Raw genomic sequence first — 26956 nt, forward strand, 5'->3', positions numbered from 1 at the left:
ACTGTAAGAAAATAATAAGGAGCCGGATGGTAGTGCACCTGGTTGGGTGCACATGTTACAATGCACAAGGACCCAGGTTTGAACCCTAGGTAGGAGGAAAGCTTTATAAGTGGTGAAGCAGTGCTACTGGTGTGTCTCTGTCTCTTTTCCTCTCTATCTTGCTCTTTCCTCTCAATTTCTGTCTCTATCCAATAAATAAATAAATAAAGATAACAAAAAATATAAATAAAATGATAGAAAGGGAAAAAAGAAAAGAAAAAGAAATCTTAGATCTTAGTTGTTTTTTTTTAAATGTGGAACAAATAAAAATAAAACAAAAATAAATCCAAGATCTTGATGTGAGAGCTTCAACCATGATCAGCAAACATGCTGATGAAAAAACATATGTTTCTAGAAAAAGTAGTTTGTGGTGGAAGATGGGGAAGTGGACAGTAGTATGCATAAAGGCACAGGAACAAACAACCGTTACTACAGTTTGGTTTAAAGCATAAAATTACTTGGTTTAGACATTAATTTTCTGACTTAATCATTTATAATATTTATCAAAGAACTTACTATATGCCAAAAACTAGAGATATGAAAGATGAAGGAAGATCATATTTCTGCTTTTTTAATTACTTATTTAGCCACCTGAGTTATTGTTGAGGCTCAGCACAATGTATCCACTGCTCCTGATGGCCATTTTTTTTTTCCTTTTATTTGATAGGAGAGAAATCAGGGATAAATTGAGAAGGGAGGAGGATAAAGAGAGGGAGAAAGCAGAAGAGACAACTGCAGCACTGCTTAACCACTCATGAAGCTCCTCCCCACTCTCACCCCCCACAGATAGGGACTGGGGGGTTGACATTAGGTCCTTGAGTATCTACTGTGTGTGCTTTAGCAGGTGTACCACCACCTGGAGCTTGGTGTTTGGTTTTGTTTAGATTATGCTTTAGTAGAAACAGAACAAGAAAGAAGCAAACATGGAACCATCCAACTTCAGCTTGTGAAAAGCTGCTATAAAGAAAATAAGTGGGGGGAGGGGGTGTCGGGTGGTAGTGCAGTAGGTTAAGTACACATAGTAGTGTGGAACACAAGGACAAGCATAAGAATCCCGGTTTGAGCCCCCCCCCCCCCGCTCCCCACCTGCAGGGAAGTCGATTCAAAGATGGTGAAGCAGATCTGCAGGTGTCTCTCTGTCTCTCTTCCTCTCTATATCCCTCGTCTCTCAATTTCTGTCTCTATCCAATAACAAATAAAAAGAAATGGAGGGGGAAGTAGGAGGAGAGAGAAACACGTGCATGCAGCACTGCTTCACCACTAGTGAAGCTTCCCCTCTAAAGGTCTTGAATGTCCTTACCCACATTACTGTAACATGTGAGCTAACCAGGTCAACCACAACCTGGCCCCTTCAATTTCCTCTCTCTTCAATTTCTGTCTGTATACAAAGAATGAATGAATGAATGAATGAATGAATAAATAAATAAATAAATAAATAAGAATGACAATTCTACTTCTACTGTTGAGTAATATACAGGAACAGGAACATTACAAGACAGTGATCTTTACTTGGAAAAAGATATCCTAGGGCAGAGGGTAGATAGCATAATGGCTATGCAAAGAGACTCTCAAGCCTGAGGATCCAAAGTCCCAGGTACACTCCCCCTCCCACCCCCCACAAACCACCATAAGCCAGAGCTGAGCAATGCTCTTGTAAAAAAAGGGAAAAAAGAAAGAAAGAAAGAAAGAAAAAAAGAAAGAAAGAAGGAAGGAGGAAGGAAGGAAGGAAGGAAGGAAAGAAGGAAAGAAAGAAAGAAAGAAAGAAAGAAAGAAAGAAAGAAAGAAAGAAAGAAAGAAAGAAAGAAGGAAGAAAAAGATATCCTTGAGTAGGGGTATGTGACATAGTGGTTCTGCAGAGACTCTCATGCCTGAGGCTCCAAAGTCCCAGGTTCACTCCCCCACACTACCATAAGCCAGAGCTGAGCAGTGCTCTAGTTCAAAATATATATATTCTTATAGTAATTTTCCAATATGAAGGATGGCAAGCTAAGACTATGAGAATAATTTCTAGGGCCCAGGAGACAGCCTACATAATAGAACACACACTTTTCCATAAGTAAGTACACAGGTTTGAGCCCCCTTTCAACACATGCAAGTTCCATGCAATTGGAAAGCATCACAAGCACTGGAGCAGCACAGTGGTATCTCTCCTCTATCTCTCACACTCTAAAAAAAGGAAAAATAAGGAGTCCAACAGGAGCAGTGGAACTGTACTGGTAAACAAAATAAGTAAATAAATGTAGCAATCCTCCAGTAAGTTAATTGACAACTATTAAGCATTTTCAATAGTCTCTAGGCATCAAATATTCTCTTATTAAAGAACATAAAAGCAGAGAGACAAAAAGCATGGAAATTCTTTTCTTGTTAAATGTACCACAGGTCCTAACATCTCCATTCTGATTTATAAGAGCTTTGGAAATCTATAAATCTCCAGAGGTATCTTCAAAACCCAATCATGACACTATTCAAATAGCATATTGAAGCATTTTTCAGTAGTTTCTTTATAGCCTGGGACCTAAAGCCAAATATATTAGTCAGACATTATTACCTGAAAAAAATAAAGACAGAGAACCAGTAAATATTTAAACTAGAATACCCTCACTGTAAAGAAAAGAAAAGTAGTGACTATGGAAATAGTACAGCTGGTAGCATGCCAGACTTGTATTCCTACGGCTCTTGGAGTGAGATCCCTGGCATGTGTGCACAGGAGTGGTGCTCTGGCTCCTCCCCCAGGTGTGTGTGTGTGTGTGTGTGTGTGTGTGTGTGTCACAACACAAGCTTAATCTCATGAAATAAAAGAAACACATAGAAGATGTATGTCAAACAAATGGGGGAAAATTAGGCATCTTTCTGTCCATCTGAATCAAAATGTGGCCTGAGAGTGGTGAGATTGTACATGCACAATGCCCCAAATCTGTGAAATAATAGTAATAATAATAAAGCATATATACATGTAAATGGGAGAGAGCAGAACATCACTCAGGTAAATGGAGTGCCAGGTATCAAACTCTGGCCCTTGTACTTGCAAGTCCTGTGCTCTGATACACTACCCACACCCTGAACTACATTTTTTTTAATATTTATTTATTATTTTTATGAGAAAGAGATATGGTAGTGCTGGGAACTGAACCTGGAACCTGTGGGACTATAAGCATGTGAAGCCTGTGCTCTTAACAAGTTGAGCAATGGTCCCTTGCCCATAGTTAAAAGTTGCAAGAGCACTGCTTTCTTAAAGCACTTACTTGTAACTTCTGCAAACATTGTAATCACAACATGAAAAATGCTAGTAAATAGCTAAACCCACCTTCAGAGTTCTTGCTTAGCAGCCAGGAAGCTGGCAGCAAGTGTAGGTTTTACACTTACAAGGCTCCAAGATGGTATTTATAAGAATGTTACTCTGGTCTGTCTCTGTACCACTCTCTGCCCCACTCTCTCTTTCTCTCTCTCTCTCTCTCTCTCTCTCTCTGCAAATAAGTAAATCTTTTTAAGATCTTCTTGTTCAAGGGGTCAGGTGGTGGCACACCTGGTTAAGGGCACTCATTACATACAGTGCGCAAAGATCCAGGTTCAAGCCCCTGGTCCCCAACTGCAGGGGGAAAGCTTCACGAGTGAAGTAGGTCTGCAGGTGTTTCTCTGTCTCTTTCTCTCTCTAACTCTTCCTCCCCTCTCAATTTCTCTCTGTCTCTATTCAATAATAAATAAATAAAATATTTTTTTAAATGATCTTCTTCTTCAAATATCATTCTTTTGCAGTTATTCAGTTCCGTGATTTTGGGGCTGTCACATCTACAGTAACTACCAGTAGCAGTAACTACAACTGGCGAGCAAAGAAACAGCTCCAACTCAACCAAAGGAGCTACAAGAATCAATACTGTAGTCTCCTAAGAAATGTACAACTAGAGAGGCAGACATTAAAAAAAAAAAAAAAAACCACACCAGAATGTTTACCAGATCTCAGAGGTTCTAAGTGTTCTCTCCACACACAAGAAGCAGAATTCCTCCACAAATTTTCCCTTGGGATATAACTTCAAGGGGGAAAAGACTCAGTCCTAAAATATTTTCCTCTACATATTAACTGAGGCAAATCTGGGGGAGAGTAACAAAGAACTCCATGAAATACAAATTAGGCAGGGCAGTTAGATAACTTAGAATAGAGATAAGAGTACAGGATTTACATGCATGAAGTTCCAGTTACATCCCAGACATCACATATGCCAAAGCTTAGAAGTGCTTTGGTCAGTGTCTATCTCTCTCTTAAGAATTACAACAGGGGGAGTCAGGCCATAGTACAGCAGATTAAGCACAGGTGGCACAAAGCACAAGGACCTGCTTAAGGATCCGGGTTAGAGCCCCGGCTCCCCACCTATAGGGGAGTCACTTCACAGGCAGTGAAGCAGGTCTGCAGGTGTCTTATCTTTCTCTCCCCCTCTCTGTCTTCCCCTCCTCTCTCCATTTCTCTCTGTCCTACCTAACAACGACCACATCAATAACAACAATAATAACTACAACAACAATGAAAAACAACAAGGGCAACAAAAGGGAAAATAAATAAATAAGTATTTTTAAAAAATTTTTTAAATAATTAAAATAGGGGCCAGTGGTGGCATACCTGGTTGAGTGCAGGGTTCCAGCCCCTGGTCCTCACCTGCAGGGGGAATGCTCTGCAAGTGGTGAAGCAGGGTTTCAGGTATCTCTCTCTGACTTTCTCTCTCCCCCTACCCTCTCAATTTCTGGCCGTCTCTATCCAATAAATAAATAAAGATAATTAAAAATTTTTTAATTAAAATAAATAGGACTGGGGGAACAGCATAATGCTTATACAAATGCTCTCATGTCTGAAGCTGCAAGGTCCCAGATTCAAGCCGCAGCACCCACACAGGCCAGAGCTGAGCTGGTGTCTGTCTCTCTCTCTCTCGTTGAAATAAAATATAATAAACAACTCTTTAAATATACTTCTTTTCCTTTAAAAAAAAAAAAAGCAAATGCTAATTTCCTTGAGACAAACTATACTAAACTACCAGCTAAGACTCAGTACTATCAGATCTCAAGATACTAGATCACTTTGAGGTGGTGTCTTTAGGAGAGAAGATAATAGCATTGAGGAGTACAAAAATAGTTTTTATTTTAAATTTATTTTTTAAAAAAAGGGTAAAGTAAGACAAGGATAATAATAGAAAATTTTAGGGCAATCACTGTGCCACAGTAAAAGTTTAAAATATATTATGCAGTACTAGATATTTCAGTCACAGAGTCTAATCTGCCCACAGTCTCAAGTCAATCATGTTTTGTGCCACATGACCCCACCTCCCTTCCACAACAAACCAGACTAGAAGTGGGTACCTTTGCCTGAGGTCTCAGACAAAGAGCGCCTTAAGAAAACCAGGCCATTGGAAGCTGGAGCTAAAAAGGAAAGAATTCATACAAACACACACACACACACACACACACACAAAGCAACAATGAAATTGGGCTCAGAGACTGACAATCTAGAGTTGCACAGAAGCTGGTATAGGAGGCCTATCAAATAGTTCACTTGGATGGTGTGTTGCTTTGCTTTGTGCTCTATCCAGGCTGGAGTCCACCTAAGGAAGTACTATGGTTTCTCTCTCTCCCTCCCCCTGCCCTCTCTCTCTTTCTCTCAGCTTCTACAAAAAAAAAAAAAAAAAAAATGAAGAAGAAACAGGCATATAAGGAAAGGCCATGGGATTCCGGTGATAGTGCAGCGGGTTAAGTGCACGTGGTGCAAAGCACAAAGACCTGCTTAAGGATCCTGGTTCGAGCCCCTGGTTCCCCACCTGCAGGGGAGTCACTTCACAGGTAGTGAAGCAGGGCTGCAGGTGTCTATCTTTTTCTCCCCCTCTCTGTCTTGCCCTCCTCTCTCCATTTCTCTCTGTCCTATCCAACAATGATGACATCAATAACAACAATAATAAGTACAATAACAATAAAAAAAACAAGGGCAACAAAAAGGGAATAAATTTTTTTTTAAGATTTTATTTATTTATTAATGAGAAACATAGGAGGAGAGAGAAAGAGCCAGACATCACTCTGGTACATGTGCTGCCGGGGATTGAACTCAGGACCTCATGCTTGAGAATCCAATGCTTCATCCACTATGCCATCTTCCGGATCACTAAATATTTTTTTAAAAAGTAAAAAAAATAATAAAATAACAGGCTATAAGAAAAAGAGCTAATCATGTGCAAATTCAGAGAAAAAGTTCAGCTCATCAAAAAGAAGGATAAACAGATCCACAGAGATTCTAATTTGTGGCAGGTTTCTCATTCTTTCCTATGGGGAGAAAAAAAAAGTCTAGGAAACAAATAAATGACTAAGAGGATTTATATCAATCTTTTCCATGTTAAAAAGAACATCCAAAGCCCCTTATCATTCAAAGTCTGAACCAGAAGAGTTAGAAAATTATTTTAGAGATGAAGAAACTGGGGCCCGGCAGTGGCATACCTGGTTAAGTGCACATTATCACCATGCCCAAGGACCCAGCTTCAAACCCCCAATCCCTACCTGAAGGAGGAAAGCTTCACAAGTAGTGAAGCACATCTATCTGTAGGTGTCTGTCTCTCTTTCTCTCTCCCTCTCTGTAACCCTCTCCTCTCAATTTCTCTCTATCCTATCAAATTAAATAAATGAAAGTCTTAAAAATTTTAAAGAGAAAGAGATTGAGGACCACAAAGAAACCTAAGGATGCACAGCCATGACAGAGCTGGAACAAGACCCGATGTCTATTCCACAGCCATTCCTCTCTGTCCTATACTACACTAAGTGGTACCAATATTGTTTCTGTTTTGTTTTTCAAAATGTGTATTTTTCAATGTATTTTAGGTGAGTCAGAAATCTTTACTTTAGGTACATATACCATCTCCCAGTTTACTTTTTTTTTCTGACAGCAGGGTTATCCTGGGGCTCCACACCTGCATGATTGCATCATTCCTGACTTTTTTTCCCCCACAAAATCATTTTACTGGGGGGGGGGGGTAATGATTTACAAGGCAGTTACAAGTACAGGTTTTTTTACATTTTATTTATTTATTTATTTATTTATTGCCTTCAGGGTTACTGCTGGGGCTCGGTGCCTGCACTACAAATCCACTGCTCCTGGAGGCCATTTTTCCTCTTTTGTTGTCCCTGTTGTTGTTATTGCTATTGTTGTTGTTTGATAGGATAGAGAGAAATCAAGAGAGGAAGGGAAGACAGAGAGGGGGAGAGAAAGACACCTGCAGATCTGCTTCACCAATTGTGAGGTGACCCCCCCCCCCCCCGTGGGTGGGGAGCTGGGGACTCGAACCCAGATCCTTGTGCTGGTCCTTGCACTTCGAGCCATGTGCACTTAACCCGCTGAGCTACTGCTCTGCCGCCACAAGCAGAATTTTTTATCTCTTCAAGATGTGTCTGCACACCACACTCACTATCAACATAAATAAGATTTTGCTTATACAGAGACATACAGAGAGAGAGAAAGAGAAACATGACAGCACTCTTCCACAATGTGTGTGGCTCCCCCTTTGCCCATGCCCTCATGTAATAATAGCCGGAACTCAAACCCAGGTCCTCCTGTAAGTTAAAGTGTGAACTACCTTCCAGCTGCCTCCACAGATAAAATGAGATTTCTGCTTACTCCCTAGTTCTCCATTATCCTTATGAAATACATTCATTAAATTTTTCCTTGTCGTCCTCAAATCATTTTTTTAATGCATTCATCACTAAATTCATCACTTAGGAAATACAGCAGGCCCCACTAACTTTTCCCCACTATAACTATACATTCAAATACAGCATTATTCAGCACATATTATTTCACATATTGCACAATACTGCTTAAGCTGAAAGTAAAACAGAACCATTAGTTTAAGTAAATTTCAACTAACAATTTCCTTGAAGAAAATTTCATAACCAGTGTCAGTTCAACTCAGGAAAAAAAAAAAAACTGTGAGAACAACTGAAATCACAAGCGGGAATGTTTCAAGTCACTCCAAATAAATGTCATTACGTTCATTCAGCCTGTCCTAAGGATAAAAACTACAACTTGGAAACATAAATCCCACAGGAAGGTAAATTACTAGCCAGTCCAAAGTATCATGAAAAGTAGAAATAAAGTTGACATAGGGAAAAGATGGTAATGTCATGGTCATGTAGGGGGTTGCTGAGCACCTAGATACGTAACTCCTCTTAAAATACCCCAAAGACCATAACTGGCCGGAAGGTGTGTGGTGGATGCGTCTTTGTATCTCTACAACTAATGCTCAGAACAGCAGACTCATCAATTTCCCAAGAACATTCTCAGCCATCTTAAAACAGCAGAAATTTTGAGACAGCATATTTTAAAGAGTTCTTTAGGTTTACCATGAACAAGGTTTAAAGTGAGGAAAACACAACTTAGAGTGTTAATAATTAAAGTAGAGCCCAAAACTAACCAATGCAGAGGCCACTTCAGTAAAGCTAGTTACAACATCCCATTTAAAGGATTTTTTTTTTCATCAGATGATGAACCAAGGGTATTGCAAGCTTATCATGTTTTACTCTAACTTCAGGTGCGAGCTTGTTACCTCCATCTAATCAATGAGGAAACTGAGACTTGGAGCCTTTGATTAACCAAGGTCACAAAGCCAAGCAACGACACAATGAGGGTTGGAATCCAGGCTGTCTGAATCACTCTTGCTAGAATATGATAGGATTCATAGAATAGAATAGAATAGAAACCACCGGTCGACAAACGCAGTTTTTAAGTTCATCCTTACCAGTCTCGCTCGGGAGCTGAGTTTCGAAGAGAGAGTTAAAAAGGGGCATTTGACTTTCTCCAAGTAGGACCGAGCTGAGCTGTCAAAAGCACAGAGAGAAGTGAGTGCAGCTACCTCCGGGTGCCCCCTCCCTCCCGGGGGCTCAGGTCCGTGGCTGCCCGCGCCAGCGGCCCCGGGACCCGGCAGGCGCAGCGCAGGCGAGCTCGGCTCTCCGTCCCGGGTCTACGGGGCCGCAGCTGTCAAAGCCTCCCCCGCCGCGCCGGGGGCTGCCGGTCCGCGCCCCAGTGGGTCTCGCTCCGCGGCATCGCCCGCCGCGGGCTCCGCGAGCTGCTCGGCCGGCCGGGCGGAAACGCCTCCAGCCAGCGCTTCCCTCTCGCCCCCTCCTCAATACCTGGCCTGTGGGCTTCTCGTCCCCCCCCCCCCCCGCGACCCGCGGCCGCCAAGGGGTTCCCGAGCCGCAGCAGAAGCCGATTAGGCGGGGAAGGCGGCCACTGCACTGGCGAAGCAGCCTCCAGTTGGAGATGGAGAAAGGCCGGGGCTGGAAAGCCCAGAGCAGGTCGGTGGCTCCCGGCTAGTGGAGATTGTACTCTTTTCGTCCCTAGCACTCTGCTTCCGCTCCGCCTCCTGGCCAGGCCCTTCCCCCCCGAACCCCCTCCCCTCTTCGGAGACCAGTGGCGCGAGGCATTGTGGGGGATGTAGTCCCAGAATGCGGAAGAGGAGGCACGTGCTTCTAATCCCTTACCGCTACTGTGGGTCAAGAAGACGCTGTTGCTTGGCAACCAGAAAAGGCGACTGTCTTCCTCCCAGGCTGAATCATGTGTTTAGGAGAGGCTTCTAGATCCTCTCCCTTAGCTTGCTGCTGGCGCCCAAAGATGAGTGGGCGTCTTACTCTTCATCAGCCAACAGAGAAACAATTCCAATGCTGAAGACTTCAGGCAGGAGGGAGATAGTACTGGTTAAAAATATTCTACAAAGAATGTTATAACCCCTGACTGTCCTAAGCCAGTGAAGGATGGCAAGAAAAAGAACTAAGATTGTATAAGAAGAAACAAAAGAACTGTGACCCCGAAGGTGGCACAATGGACAAGGTGTCTGACTCTCAAGTACAAAGTCTTGAGTACCACCCCTGCCAGCGTCCGAGTGATGACTTGGTTATTTCCTCTCCTCTGTTTCATTAATAATAAAAATAAGTCTTTAAAAAATATGTTGTGGAGAGTCGGGCTGTAGCACAGAGGGCTAAGCCCATGTGGCGCAAAGTGCAAGGACCAGCTTAAGGATCCCAGTTCAAGCCCCCGGCTCCCCCATCTGCAGGGGGGTCGCTTCACAGGCGGTGAAGCAGGTTTGCAGGTGTCTGTCTTTCTCTCCCCCTCTCTGTCTTCCCCTCCTCTCTCCATTTCTCTTTGTCCTATCCAACAACGATGACATCAACAATAGCTACAATAACAATAAAAAAAGGGCAACAAAAAAGGAAATAAATAAATATAAAAAAATATGTTGGGGGCCAGGCAGAAGCACACATGGCATGAAGCACAAAGACCAGTGTAAGGATCCTGGTTCAAGCCCCAGGAACCCCACCTGTAGGGGGGTCGCTTCACAAGCAGTGAAGAAGGTCTGCAGCTCTCCCCCTCTGTCTTCCCCTCCTCTCTCCAGTTCTCTGCGTCCTATCCAATAGCAATAATAATACAATAACGACAACAACAACTAAATGGAAAAAATGACCTCCAAGAGCAGTGGATTCACAGTGCAGGCACTGAGTCCCAGTGAAAATAAATAAATAAATAAACAAACAAAAAAACTGATATTTTTCAGATATTATAAAAGTACATATGTGGCAAATCTGGACAATCTAGTGATAAGTGATTACAATTTATAAGACATTAACAAGATTGATACATCATGTTTCAAAAAAATCACATTTACATATTCATAAAAAAGTGATGCCACTTACAGTAATGTCAAATATCAACTTCCTAGCAACAAGTCAAAGAAGAGCAAGACCTGTATGAATAGTGAAAGACACTGAGAATCTACACAAAGAGATACAACTTATTCAGTGAAAAATGTCGTTTCAATTTTATCTGTAAATCTAATGTAATTCAAGATAAAATCTAAATAGCTGAAACAGGTTGGGAGTATGAATCAACCTGCCAATGTCCATGTTCAGCGGAAAAGCAATTACGGAAGTCAGAATTTCCACATTCTGCACCCCATAATGATCCTGGGTCCATGCTCCCAGAGGGATAAAGAATAGGAAAGATTTCAAGGGAAGGGATGGGATACAGAGTTCTGGTGGTAGGAATCATGTAGAATTTTACCCCTCTTATCCTATGGTCTTGTCAATATTTCCACTTTATAAATAAATTTTTTAAAGATAATAAATCTAAATATCTTTGTGTGTTTGAAATGTGAAAAGTCTAAATAAATTATGGAAGAGTAAAGATATGCATTCATGAGGAAAAGGATAAAAGAGAAACAGGCATAGGAAAAATGAACTACCACTGCCAAGATTTATTATAAAGCTGTAACAAGGCAATGTGGTGTTGGATCAAATATAGACAAACATACTAATGAGACAGAATATAAAGGTCTAATCTTATCCATACCTGGAAGTTTGATTTATGTTGTTATAATAACAGTGCATAGCAATGCTTTAAGAACAGTTTTCATAACTAGTGCTAGGATAGATAAGTTTCTTTTTGAAAAGAGTAAAATCAGTCCTTCACATTACCTTTTAAAAAAAATAGTAGATTGACTGGAGAAATAGCATAACTGTTATTCAAGTAGACTTTCATGTGTGAGGCATAAAGGCCCCTGGTTCAATCCCCACCATAAGCCAGAGGTGTGCATTGCTCCTGTGAAAAGGGAAAAAAAAAAAAATATATATATATATATATGTACATATATATGCATATATATGTGTGTGTGTATATACGTGTAATTTATTTTTGTCAAATTGAAAAGAAAAAAAAGATTGTAGAAGATAAAATGAGGATGGTTCCCCACACCTATGAACATCTAATCTTTGCCAAAGCTGCCCAGACTATTAAATGGGGAAAGCAGAGTCTGTTCAACAAATGGTGTTGGAAAAAATGGGTTGAAACATGCCAAAGAATGAAACTGAACCACTATATTTCACCAAACACAAAAGTAAATTCCAAGTGGGTCAAGGATCTGGATGTTAGACCAGAAACTATCAGATACTTAGAGGAAAATATAGGAAGAACTCTTTTCCATCTAAATTTTAAAGCATCTTCAATAATACGAACCCAATTACAAGGAAGACTAAGGCAAGTATAAACCAATGGGACTACATCAAATTAAAAAGCTTCTGCACAGCAAAGAAACCACTACCCAAAGAGACTCCTTACAGAATAGGAGAAAATATTTACCCCTCCCCATAAACAAAAAGAAAAAATAATTGAAAATGCTTTTTAAAATGAGGGTTGGGTAGAGACCCAGTGCTACGAAATTATATTCCTATGATAACAATCCTATAAAGTGATTTATTCATTCTTTCTTTTTATTTTGTTTTATTTATTACCTTTTTATCTTACCAAATCATTACTCAGCTCTGGTTTATGATGATGATATGGGGAATTGAACTCAAGACTTCAGACCTTAAACCATAAAAGTCTTTTGCATAGCCACTATGCTATCTCCCCTACACTGTAAAGTGATGTTTAAGAGGAAAAATAGAGGGAGTCGGACAGTAGCACAGCGGGTTAAGTGCATGTGGCGCAAAGCACAATGACCGGCGTGAGGATCCTGGTTCAAGCCTCCGACTCCCGCCTGCAGGGGGGTCGTTTCACAGGTGGTGAAGCAGGTCTGCAGGTGTCTATCTTTCTCTCCCCCTCTCTGTTGTCCCTTCCTCTCTCCATTTCTCTCTGTCCTATCCAACAACATCAACAGCAATAACAACAATAATAACTACAAGAACAATATAAAAAAATCAAGGGCAACAAAAGAAAAAATAAATACAAAAAAAAAAAAAGAAGAAAAATAGAAGCATGTATCATGACCTTGAAGCCTGTGTAGTGGTAGAGAAAACCAAACACTGTCACACCAGTCCAGAGCACAATTAAAGGAAAAGCAATGTTCAACTCTGCTTTCCTGTCTTTGTTTCAGAAAATAGGCTTGTAGGTGGAACACCTGAAAACATCTGCATTACTGCCTGGAAGGTTAAGTTGTGCACGTGACTTTCAAGTGTGGCATCCTAGGTTCAATACCCAGCATCAACTATGCCAGAGCATTGCTCTGTTTATTTCTTTTTATCTCTCTCCTTAAAAATGAATAAATCTGAGAGTCGGGGCAGTAGCGCAGCAGGCTAAGTGCACGTGGCGCGAAGCGCAAGGACCAGCTTAAGAATCCCAGTTTGGGGGGTCTGGCGGTGGCACAGTGGGTTAAGCGCATGTGGCGCAAAGCGCAGGGACCGGCGTAAGGATCACGGTTCGAGCCCCCAGCTCCCCACCTGCAGGGGAGTCGCTTCACGGGTGGTGAAGCAGGTCTGCAGGTGTCTGTCTTTCTCTCCCCTTCTCTCCCCTTCTCTGTTTTCCCCTCCTCTCTCCATTTCTCTCTGTCCTATCCAACAACGAATTGCGTCAACAGGGGCAATGATAATAACCACAACGAAGCTACAACAAGGGCAACAAAAGGGGGGGGGGGGAAATGGCCTCCAGGAGCGGTGGATTCATGGTGCAGGCACCGAGCCCAGCAATAACCCTGGAGGAGGGAAAAAAAAAAAAAAAAAAAAGAATCCCAGTTTGGACCCCCGGCTCCCCACCTGCATGGGGAGTCACTTCACAGGCAGTGAAGCAGGTCTGCAGGTGTCTATCTCCCCGTCTTCCCCTCCTCTCTCCATTTCTCTCTGTCCTATCCAACAACGACAACAATAATAACTACAATAATCAAATGACAAGGGCAAAAAAGGGAATAAATAAATATTTTTTAAAATGAATAAATCTTTTTTAAAAAATACAAAAAAATATCTTTTCTGTTTCTTGGAAAGCAAGAGGTTAATTTTAAGACAAACCAGATGAAAGCCTTGAGATACTCAGTCCTAACTTCCTGTACTATAATGTATTGCTGTGCATTTCCTCCTAAAACATGATTTGTAATAGACTTTAGACTTTTCTCTCTATTTTTAAGGTAAAAGACAAACAGGAACAGGGTGGTGGTGTATGAATGTCTGCCTGTTGTTCCTTCCTGCAACAGTTATAACATTTACTACCTCAACAAAACAGTTTTTGCATAACAGAGTGTGGAAGTTACTGTTTTTTGCGCACTCATGTCTACCCATGTCAGGTATTTCCTGTCTCTTTAGGACCACAATTTAACTTCAAGAGTCAGGAACAAACTTCATAAACGAATACAAAAAGCACTAACTATAGTAGAAAAAACACAAATTTAAATACATTAACATTAAATTTAGTTTCATCAAATGATACTAATAAAGGTTTCAAAGGCAAGTTTCAAAGTTGAGTAAAAATTTACAGCATGTATAATCAATAAAGTTCTTGTACCAGAATATACAAAGAATTAGTCATAAGAAAAGGTTTTGAGCAGATACTTTACTAAAGAAACCCTAATAACCAAAAAAAAAAAGAAGAAAAGAAAGAAAGTGTCAGTCTCGAAAGAAAGAAAGAAAGAAAGAAAGAAAGAAAGAAAGAAAGAAAGAAAGAAAGAAAAGAACATTCAAACCAACCCTAACCGCAAAAGACTGACAATTACAAGTGTCAGCAGGAGAGCCAGCTGACTGGTGGGCTGTTGTTGATCTGAGTGGAAACAATCCTGTAAAACTGCTGCAGCCTATAATGCAGGTTTGTTTCTCTAAGCCATAGGAGAACTCCTACACCACAAGTGCAACCCCCAGAGGTACCTGAGATGAAGTTCTGCAGAAGGGTTTTTATGCCCTTCTGATTCTGGTTCTAGGTTAGGGCTGTGATTTGGGCTTCAACTTGGTGTTTTGTCCTTAGGTTTGTCAGGTTTATTCGGATCTGCAAAGAAATGAGGAAGTTAAAGGGAGCAGTTAGAATTTGGAAATTTTCATTAGTCCCAGTCCTGGTGTCTTTACTATTGCTGCCCGGCAGAAAATGCTTGCTTTCTAAAATTATCCTTCCATCTGTCCCATATAGGTAATCACAGAACCTGTAAAACTGTCCCTCACAGATGAGTGCTTGACTTGTTCATGGCATGTTGTCATTTCAAACATATCCCAAATTGTCCACTGACAGTGAAGAGGGCTAGAAAGCAGTAGGCACTGGCACCCTGGCTGGCTGGGGTTTCCCTATACCAACACATATTACAGGCCAGGTGGTTGCACACCTGACTGAGCGTACATGTTGCAACGTACAGGAAGCCGGATTCAAACACCCAATCCCCACCTGCATGAGTGGTGAAACAGTGCTGTAGGTGTCTGTCTCTCTCCCTCTCTGTCACCCCCTCCCTCTCTCAATTTCTGGCTGTTTGTATTCAATAAATAAATAAAGATAATAAAAAAACTATAAGAAAAAATAAAATTATATGAGACCTACATTATATTTATGTTGAATAATGCTAATACAGAATTAGCTTAGAGTATATGGTAGTATAGAGTAAGAATTTAGAGGGTCTTGGGGGTTGGAAGATAGCTCAGCTGCTAGAGTGCACACATTTACTTTGTGCAAGCACTTGAGTTTGATCTTCACATGTGAGCACCATGGAAAGGAAATGCTACAGTGGGGGAGTTACCATAATGGTTAGGCAAAGAGACTTTCATACCTGAAGCTCCAAAGTCCCAGATTCAGTCCCCTGTATAACCAAAAGCCAGAGCTGAGCAGTGCTCTGGTGACTCACTCTTTTATATATATAAATATATCTCTCATTAAAATAAGTAAAATATAGGGCCGGGTGGTATAGCGCTGCTGGTTAAACGCACTTGGCACAAAGTGCAAGGACTGGCATAAGGATCTGGGTTCAAGCCCCCAGTTCCCCACCTATAGAGTGAAAAAGGTCTGCAGGTGTTTATCTTTCTCTCCCCTTCTCTGCCTTCCCTTCCTCTCTCAATTTCTTTTTTCTTTTTCTTTTTTTAATTTCTTTATTGGGGAATTAATGTTTTACATTCGACAATAAATGCAAAAAAAAAAGCCAGACCTTCCACCTTCTGCATCCCATAATGACCCTGGGTCCATACTCCCAGAGGGATAAAAAATAGGGAAGCTATCAAGGGAGGGTATGAGGTGCTGAGTTCTGGTGGTGAGAACTGTGTGGAGTTGTACCCCTCTTATCACATGGTTTTGTTAATATTTCCGTTTTATAAATAAAAATTTTAAAAAGAATTTAGAGGGTCTTTAATTTCAAACTAAGAAAACGTTAATCTGAGGAACCAGGTATAATTCTTTGATGAGATGGTTATGCATTTGTCTGTGAGATATTTTGTTAGCTAATATTTGTATGTGCTAAACCAAATGCATATGTTAAATTGTAAACATGTTACTACTACCTAATATTTCTAGACACTTGTAGAAAGTATTTAATAAGTATATACTTAATAAGTGAATCTTCCTACTGATGTCATAAATCTCTGGGTACTCATTACAAATAAGTATTATTTGACTATAATAGAAGTTTCCCTGCCCCCCCCCCCAGATGTGTCTAGTACTATTTTTAAAATTTATCATATACTTTGCAACCCCACAACTTAGTAGAAAAAGAGTAAATTAATTTGAAAGGTTCAAGAAATTTTAACAATAATAAGAATTGTGATCATTACCTTTTGCAGGACTTTACAATTTAGAAACCATTCTCTTGGATGTAGTGGGATCTATTGCCAAACTCCTCCCACTCAACTGTCAAAGAAACATTCAGAATCAAAAGTAATGTAATCAGCTGCTCAAATAAACTTATCAAGTTGATGCCATTCCTTCCTGGGTTCAGAGAGAGAGAGAGAGAAAGCATAACCAACCAGTACCAGGCTCCTGGTAGAAAAGTGTGATGTTAGCAACATAGAAGAAAAAGCAGTCTATTCCAAAATGCAAGGCTAGCAATATTATGTTAATAAGAAATAACCTTGGGAGTAGGGCGGTATCGCAGCGGGTTAAGCTCAGGTGGCACAAAGCTCAAGGACCCGTGTAAGGATCCCAGTTGGAGCCCCCGGCTCCCCACCTGCAAGGGAGTCGCTTCACAGTGGTGAAGCAGGTCTGCAGGTGTCTATCTTTCTCTCCCCCTCTCTGTCTTCCCCTCCTCTCTCCATTTCTCTCTGTCTATCTAATGATGATAGCATCAATAACAACAACAATAACTACAACAATAATAAAAAACAAGGGCAACAAAAGGGAAAATAAATAAATATAAAAAATTTTTAAATAGCCTTCTCAGAGGTTAGTCATGTTGTCTCTAAAGAAAGGAGTTGGAAACCAAACTGGGAAAATAAATGGGAATTGGGGCGTTGTACCCTTCTTATCCTATGATTTGGTCAGTGTTTACTTTTTATAAATAAAATTTAAAAAAAAAGAAATGGGAATTGGAATACCTACTTACACTCTAGTCCAAAAGGCTGAGATGACATAGCTCAAGAGTCAAATATTGCTCAGATTTCTTGGAAAGAACTTGGAAAGAACTCTGGGCTGAACCTATGGAGATATGATGACTCTTTCCTGAGAAACTGAAATAGGGTTAACAAGCAGGAGAGAGAAACTGCTGAGTTCCTAAGGACACCATTGTTAGGAAGGCCTAAAACTCAAAGTGCCTTTCACTAGGCTATGAAGTGAAGCCTTCAAATTTAGGATCTTTGTTCCTTCTACACAGTTACTGTGTTTCTGTGACTTGTCTGACTCTTCATGGGTGTTCATTCTCTTTTTTCCACATAGAGGTTCAAAGGGTTTGGTCTGAGTCATGAGGTGAAGAAGGGGTCTGACCTGTCTCCTCTTCTCTGAGATTTTGGAATGTAAGAAGAGTCTGCTAATTACAAGCATAACTCACAAGTGTGTAATAAGTTGCCTGGGAAGTGACATAGTGACTAGAACATTAGATTTAAATGTATGAGGTCCTATAAATTAATACATTTTAAAAATACGGCTACCAACCAAAATCTGATAAGTCCACTCCTATATCAGTCTGAAGAGTATAACAACACTAATTCAGAAAGATAACATTCATGTGACCTGTGAGGTGGCACAGTGGGTAGAGCACTAGACTTATGAGAGCCTGGATTTGATCCCTGGCATCACATATGCAAGATTTCTCTGGCTCAATTTCTCACTCTCTCTCTGTCATAAGTAAATAATCCTTAAAAATAAAAAAATATGGGGCCAGGTAGTGGTACACCTGGTTGAGCACACACATTACAATGCACAGAGACCCAGGTTCAAGTCCCTGGTCCCCATCTAAAGGAGAAAAGCTTCACAAGTGTTGAAGTAGTGCTGCAGGTGTTTCTCTGTCCCTCTCCTCTCTATTTCCCCCTTCCCTCTAGATTTCTGGCTGTCTCTACCCAGTAAATAAAGATAATAAAAATAAATTTTAAGGGAGTTGGGCGGTAGTACAGCAGGTTAAGCACACATAGTGCAAAGCACAAGGACCGGGCTTAAGGATCCCAGTTGAGGCCCCGGCTCCCCACCTGCAGGGAGTCGCTTAACAGGTAGTGAAGCAGGTCTGCAGGTGTCTATCTTTCCCCCTCCCTGTCTTCCCCTCCTCTCTCCATTTCTCTCTATCCTACCCAACAACAACGACATCAACAACAATAAAAACAACAAGGGCAACAAAAAGGAAATAAATAAATATTAAATAAATAAATACAATTTTAATGTTTTAATGTTAATTTTTTTTAATGTTTTAAAAACATTAAAAATATATATGTGGTTTGGGACATAATGCAGTGGATAAAGCATTGGACTCTCAAGAATGAGGTCCAGAGTTCAATCCTTGGCAGTACATGTACCAGAATGATGTCTGGCTTTTTTCTATATCCTCCTATCTTTCACATAAATAGATAAGTAAATAAATAAGTAAAATTCTTTTTAAAAAAATACAACAGAGCAGCAGTTACAGAAACCAGACCTCTCACCTTCTGCACCCCATAAAAATCTTTGATCCATACTCCCAGAGGAATAAAGAATATGGAAACTTCCAATGGAGGATATGGGATATGGAACTCTAGAGGTAGGAATTATATGGAATTGTACCCCCTCTTATTCCACAATCATGACAATCATTATTAAATAACTAATAAAAAAAAGAAAATGTATGTGGTCCTGAGTTTATTCCTCAGCTAGTCAAGTATCACAATGATGCTCTGGTCCTTTTTCTCTCCTAACACTCCCTCTTCTCTCTCCCCCCCCCCCCTTTCTCCCCCTCTCCCTCTCTCTGAATAATTAAAAAGTCTTCTTTGGGAGTCCGGAGGTAGCGCAGCGGTTTAAGCGCATGTGGCGCAAAGCGCAATGACCATCGTAAGAATCCCGGTTCGAGCCCCGGGCTCCCCACCTGCAGGGGCGTCGCTTCACAGAAGGTGAAGCAGGTCTGCAGGTATCTATCTTTCTCTCTCCCTCTCTGTCTTCCCCCTCCTCTCTCCATTTCTCTCTGTCCTAACAACGACAACATCAATAACAACAATAAGAAGACAACAAGGGCAACAAAAGGGAATGAATAAATACAAATAAATATTTTAAAAATTTAAAAAGAATCATTAAAAGGTTTTTTTAAAAAAATATGGAATATGGGGGGCTGGGCAGTAGCACAGTGAGTTAGGCGCATGTGGTGCAAAGCACAAGGATAGGCATAAGGATTCCAGTTCAGCTTCTGGCTCCCCACCTGCAGGGGGATCGCCTCACAAATGGTGAAGCAGTTCTGCAGGTGTCTTTCTCCCCACTCTCTGTCTTCCCCTCTTCTCTTGATTTCTCTCAGTCCTATCCAACAACAACAACAGCAATAACAACAATAACAATAATAACAACAAGAAGGGCAGCAAGGACAACAAAAATGGGGGGAGGAAATATGGCCTCCAGGAGCAGTGGAATCGTATACAGACAAAGAGCCCCAGCAATAACCCTGGAGAAAAAAATTAAAAAACAAACAAAAATGTAATAAGTTGCCTGGGAGGTGGCATGGTGAATGAAGTGTTGGACTGTCAAGGATAAGGTCCCAAATTCAGTTCCCAGCATGGTATGTGCCAGAGTGATGCTGTTGTTCTTCCTCTCTTTCTCCACCCTCCCATAAATAAATAAACAAATAAAGAAACAGACAAATAAATCTTTTGTAATTATGTAATAAAGAGTTCAGGCCAAGAAGCATGTTTTGACTTTCTTTTTTTTTCTATTATTTTTTTCATTTTTTTCTTTTTTAATTTTTATTTATAAAAAGGAAACTATGAAAAAAAAAACCATAGGATAAGAGGGGTACAATTCCACCCAATTCCCACCACCGGAAATCAGTACCCCATCCCCTCCCCTGATAGCTTCCCTATTCTTTATCCCTCTGGGAGTATGGACCCAGGGTCATTATGGGGTGCAGAAGGTGGAAGGTCTGGCTTCTGTAATTGCTTCCCTGCTGAACATGGGTGTTGGCAGGTCAATCCATACTCCCAGACTGTCTCTCTCTTTCCCTAGTGGGGCAGGGCTCTTGGGAAGCAGGGCTCCAAAACACATTGGTGGGGTCATCTGCCCAGGGAAATCTGGTTGGCATCATGGTAGCATCTGGAACCTGGTGGCTGAAAAAAGAGTTAACATATAAAGCCAAATAAATTGTTGACTAATCATGAACTTAAAGTCTGGAATAAAGAATTCAGGCCAAGAAGCATGTTTTGGTTTTCTACTCCTTATGTATTAAAAATTCCCAGACCAGGTGTGGGAGAAACAGCATAAAGGTTATGCAAAAAAACTTTCATGCCTGAGGTTCTAATAATGACCACTGTATTTTCTCAGATTCAAGTTCATGCTCACATACTCAGTGAGATAGATTTTAACCAAACTTAAGTCGTAGATATCTACCCTTTCTTGCTTGTTTACCTAACTGTAAAAGTTACCTATATTTTGTTCACTATTACAAAATTCAGAATAATTACTCCATGCAGGTAAATTAGGTAAAAAATACTATTGCAGTCAAAATTTATTAAATTAGTTTTCCATGTAAGGGGCTAGATTTAGAAAATAAATTATTGGGGCCCTGTCGGGCATTAAGCCAACTCCCCCTAGTCCATGCTCCGATTGCTGACACTATGGTCTATTTACATAATCATTGTTTTGCCTGAAAGATCTCCACCTTTCATCTATCTTCTTTCTACCTCGAGACTGGCCCTGCCTGCAGGGTATTAATTAATCCCACCAGTTAAAACCATCACAACAGTTGCTAAGGAAATTCCCAGAGTGCCTTTTTCCTTTCTCCACCCCCCTTTCCTAGCCATTTCCTTTGACTTGCCACTTCCGGTCCTAATAGATAAAAGCAGTGTCTCTGATCAATAAAGATACATTGCGTTCTGGCTCCACCACAAGTTCCTGGTCTCTCTCCAGCGTCACTGAGTAAACAGCAGCCCAGGCTGGCTCTGGCCGAGTTCTCTCCAGCCCAGAGAGCACGTGCTCACACTAGCCGGCAGGGCCCAGTGGTGGCACACCTGGTTAAGCACACACATTATAGTGCTCAAGGACCCAGGTTCAAGCCCCTGGTCCCCATTGGCAGGGGGAAAGCTTCATGATCAATGAAACAGGGCTGCAGGTGTCTCTCTATCTCCTTCTCCCATCTCAATCTCTCTCTGTTTCTATCCAATAATAAATAAATAAAAATATTTAGAAATTAAATTCTCACACTGTGTAGTGTCACACCAGTAGAGCATGCACATTATTATGCTTGAGGATCCTGGTTCAAGTCCCTAAACCCCACATGTAAGGAGGAAGCATCACAAGCAGTGGAACAGTGCTGTATGTGTCTCTCCTTTTCTCTGTCTCTCTCCCTTTCTATCACTCTTCATCTCTCAAAGGAAAGTAAAGAAAATGGCCACCAGGAAAAGTAAAGTTGCACAGGCACCAAACCCCAGTGATAATCCTGCTAACATAAAAGAAGAAGGAGAGGGAGTCGGGAGGTAGTGCAGCAGGTTAAGCACACGCAGCACAAAGCGCAAGGACCGGCCTAAGGATCCAGGTTCCAGCCCCCGGCTCCCCACCTGCAGGGGAGTTGCCTCACAGGTGGTGAAGCAGATCTGCAGGTGTCTATCTTTCTCTCCTCCTCTCTCTCTTCCCCTCCTCTCTCCATTTCTCTCTGTCCTATCCAACAATAATGACAACAATAATAATTACAACAATAAAGCAACAAGGGCAACAAAAGGAAATAAATAAATAAATAAATAAATTTTTTTTAAAAAGGAGTAGTGCAGCGGGTTAAGCACAGGGGGTGCAAAGCGCAAGGACCGGCTTAAGGACCTGCGCAAGGATCCCGGTTAGAGCCCCTGGCTCCCCACCTGAAGGGGAGTTGCTTCACAGGCAGTGAAGCAGGTCTGCAGGTGTCTATCTTTCTCTCCCCCTCTCTGTCTTCCCCTCCTCTATCCATTTCTCTCTGTCCTATCTAACAATGATGACATCAATAACAACAATAATAATAACAACATCAATAAAAAGACAACCAGGGCAACAAAAGGGAAAATACATAAATAAATTTTTTTTTAAAAAGCAGACAAAAAAAAGGAGGAGGAGGAATTAAGTTCTCCAAATAATCTAAATTAGATTAAATGAATTAAATTTTCTTTTTCAAATAATTTCCTCATTTACTTTATGAGAGCAGCGAGGAGAGGGAGAAACATCAAGCACCACTTCACTATCCATAGAGTTCTTTTTGCATCATCCATAGTGCTCATGAGGGACCAAGGATCAAACCAAGGGCTTTGTGCATGGTAAGATACATGCTCGGCCCACTGTGCCATCTACCTCCCACATCCCAAATTCAGTTTTCAGTAACCATGTTTGATAAATGCAAGGATTAAGGACACTGTCCTTGGTTATATCTTAGCTTTACAAATATAAAGAGAGTGTGGCCAAGTGTTGACACACCCTGTAGAGTACACACATTGCCATGCTCAAGGACCTAGGTTTAAACCATGGTCCTCACCTGTAGGGGGATGCTTCATAAGTAGTGAAACAGTGCTGCAGATGTTCTCTTTTTCTACCTCTCTCTCTCTCCCCTCTCAATTTCTCTCTGTCATTATAAACCCCCCGTACCCCCCCAAAAAAAATGGCCACTAGAAGCAGTTGATTCATCATGGTGCAAGCACTAGCCTCAGTGATAACATATATAGGTATATATACACATACATACACATACATATGAGTATGAGTGTGCTTAGGAGATAATTTACAGAATAAAGTACACTTTGCCATGCACAAGGGCACAGGTTCAAGCCCCCAAAACCACATGGATATCACCATGCACAGTACCAATAGGAAGTTTCATGAATGGTGGAATGATACTAATAGTGGAACAGAAAATTTAAAGAAAAAAAGTCTGTCAGTAGCAATGGAATAGTGCAGACATAAAGGCCCCACAGCCATACAAATAAATAAATAAATATAGTATACTTTCTCTTTCTCAAATATATGACTGAATCAATCAAGACATATGACACAGAATTTAGAGAAAATTTTTGATAGTTAAGTTGTACTAATATTTTGGTCTAAGCATTATTCTACTTCATTGTATTTAAATCTTATAATTCCCAAGAGCTTTGTCTGTTGTATGTTCCACTTTTACATGTTATATAAAACTCACAAATTCCAGTACACTCCCCATCATATACCACTCAGATCAATCCTTTAACTGAACAAATAGATGCAGCCTTGGAACTCTACTCCCTGTCAGACCCATCTATTCCCACCCACAGCCTGTCTACCACTTCTCAGATTCCACAAAAAAGTGAGAGGGAGGGAAAGAGAAAGATAGAAAGGATTAACTACATTCTCTCCCTCTTCCAGCGACTAATGATACCAAACAAGGCATACATTCTCATTTAGCATAGAAATAACTTTAACCACTCAATCTGTCCACTTACAAGTTTTTTGTTGTTGTTGTTTGTTTTTAACCAGAGCACTAATCAGCTCTGGCTTATGGAGGTGCAGGAAATTGAACCTGGAACTTCTGAGCCTCAGGCATGAGAGTCTCTTTGCATAACCATTATGCTGTCTACCACTGCCCACACTTACAGGTTTTTATAGAGCACAAATTACCCAGTTCTCTAGAGGTCACAGGGAAAGCACAGGATCAGGCCACACTTGATATTACAAGAATTCTAGGAAAACAATTCCAAAAAGTAAATTAGTTATAGAGCGATATAGATATTATTACATAAAAATTTCAATGATAAATGCTATGGAAATTCAAAGTGATATCATCTTTCTAATGAGCTTAAGTCAAAGTAGATGGAGAATAAGTTTTAGTCAATTATAAGAGGACATTGTTAAGTAGAAACTATTTCTCTGTTAACATGACAGTTGCAAATTCATAACCAAAAAAACACAACTCTTTATTATTATTTATTTATAGGAGAGTGAGAGAAAAGACCAGAGCATCACTCTGACACATTCGATGATGAGGATCAAACTCAGATCCCCAATTTTAAGAGTTCAATGTCTTATCTACTATACCACCTCTCAGGCCATATAGCCATAAAATTCTATACAATTACACACTTAAGATCTGTGAGAACACAGTGACTGACATACATAATTTGCAAAGTATATCTATATTATCTTATTCAATTATTGTTAACACTCTGAGTGGTATACAAGGAAGATAGTGCTTCTGTTTTTGTTGAGGAAACTAAGGCTAGAATAATGGTATGACTTTCCTGGAAGACATTGCCTATAGGGAGCAGATTCAGGATTAGAAACTAGATCTTTTGACTTCTCATTTAGAATACTACTTCTTCAATAATTCTATCACTCTGTCTTCTGAATATTGAATAAATAAAAAAGAAGACATGTCCTTCCATTTACCTATGTATGGAGTCAACTAAACAAGCATAAAGGACTTTAAGTTTCCTTCTTATAATCTGCCAGCAGATACACTACAGCCTGGCTGATATAAGATGTTTACAATAAACACTTGTTGCAGAAATCAGCATTATTCAGTATTTGGGGGGCAAATTTTGATTTACTTAAAGCAGAAGTTTTCAGATACCCAATTATGAAATGGGTAAGTATCAATTTTAAGACTATAGATTCTTAATCCTAATAACTTGGAAGTTTTGAGTCAAGAGGCTATTGAGTGAGGTCCAGATATCAGTGTTCTTCAAGTGATTCTAAAAAAACATCTAGGCTGGGAAGCATCCTGTTTCTCTTCATTGTTCCCTCCTCCATCTTAGAGTACAAAAGAGAAGGAAAAGAAAAAAGCATATAGGAACAGAAACATAGAGCTAAGCAAACATGTGACCCTAGAATAAGATTCTTGGGAGAAAAACTTCTGCAGGTCATGGTGGTTTTCAATTCCAGTCCATTATGATCCCCAGTTCTGTATGTGTGTTTGCATTCATTTATTTAAGAATCTATTCAGCATGTGCCAGGTGCCATGGAAATAACAGTGAGTCATCAAAGTCATCAATAAGAGAAAATAAGATGATGGGATGTGGCAAGGGAAATGGAACCCACTTTATACTTGGTAGATAGGGAAGGCCTGGAAATGATATCCATGAGATATCTTCAATTTGCTATAAATTTTTTTTGCCTTACTTGACAAAAGTAGATGAAACTGGAAGTGATTTTGCTAAGTAATGTAAAAGATAAAAGACAATTTATGGTTTTGCTCATATGTGGAATATAGATGACTAAAACAACCTTGCTGTTTCATTGTTTGTCTATTTGTTTTTAATGGTACTGAAGAAAGAAAAAAAAAATCCTCTGGGAATTGTGGAGTCATTGTGCAGACACCAAGTTCCAGAATAGACTCTGTGAGAACTTCATAATTTTGTAAAAACAAACAAACAAAAGCACTGTTAAACTAGTTATTTAAAAAAAAAAAAAAAAACAGGGAAAAAATGTTTGGCCTTACCTGAAACAAGCTTGATTAAAGGAGTCAGTATTAGTTCTTGACTGTAAGTAATAAAAAATTACTCCTGAGGGCCACCATGGTAGCAAAACCAAAAGAATACATACATTACCATGTGCAGTGGCGAGGGTCCAAGTCCCCAGTTCCAATCTGCAGAGGGAGGAACTGACTTTAAATATCATAGTGGTTATGCAAAAGACTTTCATGTTCCAGGCTTCAAGATCCCAACTTCAGTCCCTGGCACTACCATCAGTCAGACCTGAGCAGTGTCCTGGTAAAATAAAAGAACAAATAAATAAATACTGAGTTTAGTTGTGTTAAGAAAGGTACATATTAGGAATTCAATGAGTTATAGAGACAATAACAACCAAACTGAGGAAGAAGACAAAAATTAAAGCACCATTGCTGTGTTAAATGTGTCTTTTAACAAAAATAGTCAACGGGAGTCTGGCGGTAGTGCAGCGGGTTAAGCGCACGTGGCACGAAGCACAAGGACCAGGCTTAAGGATCCCGGTTTGAGCCCTGGCTCCCCACCTGCAGGGGAGTCCCTTTGCAGGTAGTGAAGCAGGCCTGCAGGTGTCTATCTTTCACTCCCCCTGTGTCTTCCCCTCCTCTCTCGATTTCTCTCTGTCCTATCTAACAACAACAACAATGAAAAACAACAAAGACAACAAAAGGGAAAAATAAATAAATAAAAATATTTTTTTAACGAATAGTCTAACCAGAACCCTCCACTCTAGTACTACAGGTACTACTGCTAGACTTTCCAAGTAAGCTTAATAAATATGAACAATCTCTTCATTGTTTGCTCCAGACTTAAAGCCCAAGATGGCCCAAACTAAAGCGTAAAGGTAGGCTACTATCTAGTATCCTGGCTACAAAGGATAGGATAGGAATCCTTTTCCAGAACAATAAAGGAGGAGAGTATAATGCAGCCCATAAAACCAGCCTCCTAATGAGTGACTACCCAGGTAGGAAGGATATGAATGCTGAACAACAACAAAAAAGGATAAAATTTTTGCTATAATTTCTGTTTCTTGCAACTAAATTATCCCTAACATAGCCTTTAGAGAGAAGACAAATCTGAATACAGAGTGTAAAATTATGTTCTGTCTCAAGACACTAATTAACCACTAGCTGGTCACAATACCAGGTGTTGAGGATCCAAATGTGAGAAA

The 26956-nt window shown here is 40.3% G+C and overlaps 2 protein-coding genes across 3 annotated transcripts in view; both read right to left on the reverse strand.

Moving 5' to 3' along the window:
• Positions 1-9430, reverse strand: part of CCDC126 (coiled-coil domain containing 126) — a 43660-nt gene extending 34230 nt beyond the window's left edge. The window contains exons 1-2 of one of the 2 annotated variants that reach the window (XM_016190787.2): positions 9184-9430; positions 8793-8871 (exon numbers count right to left, since the gene is read on the reverse strand). The gene's annotated coding sequence lies outside the window, so the exon portion shown is untranslated. The other variant, XM_007529044.3, reaches the window with a different exon arrangement.
• Positions 1-26956, reverse strand: part of LOC103114303 (cytochrome b-c1 complex subunit 10-like) — a 530783-nt gene that overhangs the window by 285928 nt on the left and 217899 nt on the right. The gene's annotated exons all lie outside the window — the stretch shown is intronic.

The sequence above is a fragment of the Erinaceus europaeus genome, chromosome 8 (genome assembly GCF_950295315.1).
Source record: "Erinaceus europaeus chromosome 8, mEriEur2.1, whole genome shotgun sequence".
Lineage (NCBI taxonomy): Eukaryota > Metazoa > Chordata > Mammalia > Eulipotyphla > Erinaceidae > Erinaceus > Erinaceus europaeus.